The sequence below is a fragment of the Hordeum vulgare genome, chromosome 6H (genome assembly GCF_904849725.1).
Source record: "Hordeum vulgare subsp. vulgare chromosome 6H, MorexV3_pseudomolecules_assembly, whole genome shotgun sequence".
Taxonomy (NCBI): domain Eukaryota; kingdom Viridiplantae; phylum Streptophyta; class Magnoliopsida; order Poales; family Poaceae; genus Hordeum; species Hordeum vulgare.
This window is the reverse complement of record NC_058523.1, coordinates 504,751,082-504,756,499: the sequence shown is the minus strand read 5'-3', so window position 1 is coordinate 504,756,499 and position 5,418 is coordinate 504,751,082.

Below are 5,418 nucleotides of genomic sequence, written 5' to 3'. Positions count from 1 at the left end.
GGTCTTTTGCCATACCACAGTTCGTATGGTGTCGTCTCAATGGATTTTGATGGTGCCCTATTTAAAGTGAATGCAGCTGTTTCTAATGCTTAACCCCAAAACGATAACGGCAAATCGGTAAGAGACATCATAGATCGCACCATCTCTAATAAAGTACGATTACGACGTTCGGACACACCATTACGCTGTGGTGTTCCAGGCGGTGTCAACTGTGAAACAATTCCACATTGTCTTAAGTGAGCACCAAACTCGAAACTCAGATATTCACCCCCACAATCAGACCGTAGGAACTTGATCTTCTTGTTATGATGATTTTCAACTCCACTCTGAAATTGCTTGAACTTTTCAAATGTTTCAGACTTGTGCTTCATCAAGTAGACATAACCATATCTACTCAAATCGTCAATGAAGGTGAGAAAATAACGATATCCGCCGCGTGCCTCCACACTCATCGGACCACACACATCGGTATGTATGATTTCCAACAAGTCACTTGCACGCTCCATTGTTCCGGAGAACGGAGTTTTAGTCATCTTGCCCACGAGGCATGGTTCGCACGTGTCAAGTGAATCAAAGTCAAGTGACTCCAAAAGTCCATCGGCATGGAGTTTCTTCATGCGCTTTACACCAATATGACCTAAGCGGCAGTGCCATAAAAACATGGTGCTATCATTGTTAACTCTAACTCTTTTGGTCTCAATGTTATGTATATGTGTATTATCACTATCAAGATTCAATATGAACAATCCTCTCACATTGGGTGCATGACCATAAAAGATATTACTCATAGAAATAGAACAACCATTATTCTCTGACTTAAACGAGTAACCGTCTCGCAATAAACAAGATCCAGATATAATGTTCATGCTTAACGCAGGCACTAAATAACATTTATTTAAGTTCATAACTAATCCTGATGGTAACTGAAGTGAAACTATGCCGACGGCGATTGCATCAACCTTGGAACCATTTCCCACGCGCATCGTCACTTCATCCTTCGCCAGCCTTCGCTTATTCCGCAGTTCCTATTTCGAGTTGCAAATATGAGCAACAGAACCGGTATCGAATACCCAGGCACTACTACGAGAGCTGGTTAAGTACACATCAATAACATGTATATCAAATATACCTGATTTTTCTTTGGCCGCCTTCTTATCAGCCAGATACTTGGGGCGGTTGCGCTTCCAGTGACCCATACCCTTGCAATAATAGCACTCCGTTTCAGGCTTAGGTCCAACTTTGGGTTTCTTCGTCGGATTGGCAATAGGCTTGCCGCTCTTCTTCGAATTACCCTTCTTTCCTTTGCCGTTTCTCTTGAAACTAGTGGTCGTATTCACCATCAACACTTGATGCTCTTTATGGAGTTCTGACTCTGCGACTTTCAGCATCGCGAATAACTCGCCGGGTGACTTGTTCATCCCTTGCATGTTATAGTTCAACACAAAGCCCTTATAGCTTGGTGGCAGTGATTGAAGAATTATGTTAGTGATAGCCTCTTGCGGGAGTTCAATCCCCAGCTCAACTAGACGGTTTGAGTACCCAGACATTTTGAGCACATGTTCACTGATAGACGAATTCTCCTCCATCTTGCAAGCATATAATTTATCGGAGGTCTCATACCTCTCGATCCGGGCGTTCTTCTGAAAGATAAACTTCAACTCCTGGAACATCTCATATGCTCCATGACGCTCAAAGCGACATTGAAGTCTCGGCTCTAAGCCATACAAGACTGCACATTGAACTACCGAGTAGTCCTCCTTATGTGTTAACCAAGCGTTCTTAAAATCTTGGTCAGCCGTGGCGGGTGGTTCATCTCCTAGCGAAGCATTAAGGACATAATCCTTCTTCCTTGCTTGCAGGAGCAACCTAAGATTATGAGCCCAGTCTACAAAGTTGCTTCCATCATCTTTCAACTTAGCTTTCTCTACGAACGTATTAAAATTCAGGGTGAATGTCGCGTGAGCCATTGATCTACAACACAAATATATTCAAAGTGGACTTAGACTATGTTCAAGATAATTAGAGTTTAACTAATCAAATTACTTGCTAAAATCCCACTCCAAAAGTACATTTCTCTAGTCATTTGAGTGGTTCATGATCCAGTTCCACTAGCTCAAGTCCGATCATCACGTGAGTTGAGGATAGTTTCAGTGGTAAGCATCCCTATGCTAATCATATCAACTATATGATTCATGATCGACCTTTTGATCTCATGTGTTCCGAGGCCATGTCTGCACATGCTAGGCTCGTCAAGCTTAACCCGAATGTTCCGTGTGTGCAACTGTTTTGCACCCGTTGTATGTGAACGTTGAGTCTATCACACCCGATCATCACGTGGTGTCTCGAAACGACGAACTGTAGCAACGGTGCGCAGTCGGGGAGAACACAATTTCGTCTTGAAATTTTAGTGAGAGATCACCTCATAATGCTACCATCGTTCTAAGAACAATAAGGTGCATAAAAGGATTAACATCACATGCAATTCATAAGTGACATGATATGGCCATCATCACGTGCTTCTTGATCTCCATCACCAAAGCACCGGCACGATCTTCTTGTCACCAACGCCACACCATGATCTCCATCAACGTGTCTCCATCAGGGTTGTCGTGCTACTCATGCATTTATTACTAAAGCTACATCCTAGCAATATAGTAAACGCATCTGCAATTACAAACATTAGTTTAAAGACAACCCTATGGCTCCTGCCGGTTGCCGTACCATCGACTTGCAAGTCGATATTAACTATTACAACATGATCAACTCATACATCCAATATATCACATCACATCGTCGGCCATATCACATCACAAGCATACCCTCCAAAAACAAGTTAGATGTCCTCTAATTGTTGTTGCATGTTTTACGTGGTGACCATGGGTATCTAGTAGGATCGCATCTTACTTACGCAAACACCACAACGGAGATGTATGAATTGCTATTTAACCTCTCTCCAAGGACCTCCTCGGTCAAATCCGATTCAACTAAAGTTGGAGAAACCGACACTCGCCAGTCATCTTTGAGCAGCGGGGTTGCTCGTAGCGATGAAACCAGTCTCTCGTAAGCGTACGAGTAATGTCGGTCCGAGCCGCTTCGATCCAACAATACCTAGGAATCAAGAGAAGACAAAGGAGGGAAGCAAATCGCACATCACCGCCCACAAAAACTTTTGTGTTCTAATCGAGATGACATCTACGCATGAACTTAGCTCATGATGCCACTGATGGGGAACGTCGCATGGGAAACAAATTTGTTCCTACGCGCACGAAGACCTATCATGGTGATGTCCATCTACGAGAGGGGATTTCCGATCTACGTACCCTTGTAGATCGCACAGCAGGAAGCGTTAAGAAACGCGGTTGATGTAGTGGAACATCCTCACGTCCCTCGATCTGCCCCGCGGACCGTCCCACGAACCGTGCAGCGATCCGTCCCACGATCCGCTTCGATCTAGAGTCGAACGGACGACACCTCCGCGTTCAGCACACGTACAGCTTGACGATGATCTCGGCCTTCTTGATCCAGCAAGAGAGACGGAGAGGTAGATGAGTTCTCCGGCAGTGTGACGATGCTCCGGTGGTTGGTGGTGATCTTATTCCAGCAGGGCTCCGCCCGAGCTCCGCAGAAACGCGATCTAGAGGAAAAACCGTGGAGGTATGTGGTCGGGCTGCCGTGACAAAGTTGTCCCAAATCAGCCCTAATACCTGAGTATATATAGGAGGGACGGGAGGGACCTTGCCTTGAGGCTCAAGGGAGCCCCAAGGGGTCGGCCGAAGGGGGGGGAGGAGGATTCCTCCTCCAATCCTAGTCCAACTAGGATTGGAAGGTGGAGTCCTTCTCTACTTTCCCACTTCCCCTTTTTTATTTTCCTTTGATTTTTCTTCTCTCTCGCGCAAGGGCCCTCTTGGGCTTGCCCACCAGCCCACTAAGGGCTGGTGCGGCACCCCTAAGGCCTATGGGCTTCCCCCGAGTGGGCTGCCCCCCCGGTGAACATCCGGAACCCATTCGTCACTCCCGGTACATTCCCGGTAATGCCGAAAACTTTCCAGTAATCAAATGAGGTCATCCTATATATCAATCTTCGTCTCCGGACCATTCCGCAAACCCTCGTGACGTCCATGATCTCATCCGGGACTCCGAACAACATTCGGTAACCAACCATATAACTCAAATACGCATAAAACATCGCCGAACCTTAAGAGTGCACACCCTGCGGGTTCGAGAACTATGTAGACATGACCTGAGGGACTCCTCGTTCAATATCCAATAGCGGGACCTGGATGCATATATTGGATCCTACATATTCTACGAAGATCTTATCGATTGAACCTCAGTGCCAAGGATTCATATAATCCCGTATGTCATTCCCTTTGTCCTTCGGTATGTTACTTGCCCGAGATTCTATCGTCAGTATCCGCGTACCTATTTCAATCTCGTTTACCGCAAGTCTCTTTACTCGTTCCGTAATACAAGATCCTGTGACTTACACTAAGTCACATTGCTTGCAAGGCTTGTGTGTGATGTTGTATTACCGAGTGGGCCCTGAGATACCTCTCCGTCACACGGAGTGACAAATCCCAGTCTTGATCCATACTAACTCAACGGACACCTTCGGAGATACCTGTAGAGCATCTTTATAGTCACCCAGTTACGTTGTGACGTTTGATACACACAAAGTATTCCTACGGTGCCAGTGAGTTATATGATCTCATGGTCATAGGAATAAATACTTGACACGCAGAAAACAGTAGCAACAAAATGACACGATCAACATGCTATGTCTATTAGTTTGGGTCTAGTACATCACATGATTCACCCAATGATGTGATCCAGTTATCAAGCAACAACACCTTGTACATAGTCAGAAGACCCAGACTATCCTTGATCAACTGGCTAGCCAACTAGAGGCTTGCTAGGGACAGTGTTTTGTCTATGTATCCACACATGCATCTAAGTCTTCATTCAATACAATTATAGCATGGATAATAAACAATTATCTTGATACAGGAATTATAATAACAACTTATTTATCATTGCCTCTAGGGCATAATTACAACACCCTCCACGCGTGCTCGCGTGGAGGAGCCAGCTAGCGAGGCGGCCCCGAGGCGTACCTGAAGGGCCGAGGCGGCCAGGCCGTCCGAGCCGGACGCCTCTGCACCAGTGGACCTCGAGGAGATCCCTGAGTCGCCGGAGGCCGAGATGGCGACCAACACGCCGGAGTTAAACCTAGACGTGCCAGAGGTGGTCATGGACGCGCCGTACGCGGCCAATCCCCCTCCTGTTGTGGAGACGGCACCGGCTGGGACGTCAATGGAGCCGGCCGCCATACCGACGCCTGGAGACGGCACCATCGTCGTCTCCAATCTTGGTCCGGCTGCTCCAGGAGCCGGCCCCAGAGCCGGGAGCCGGCCCATG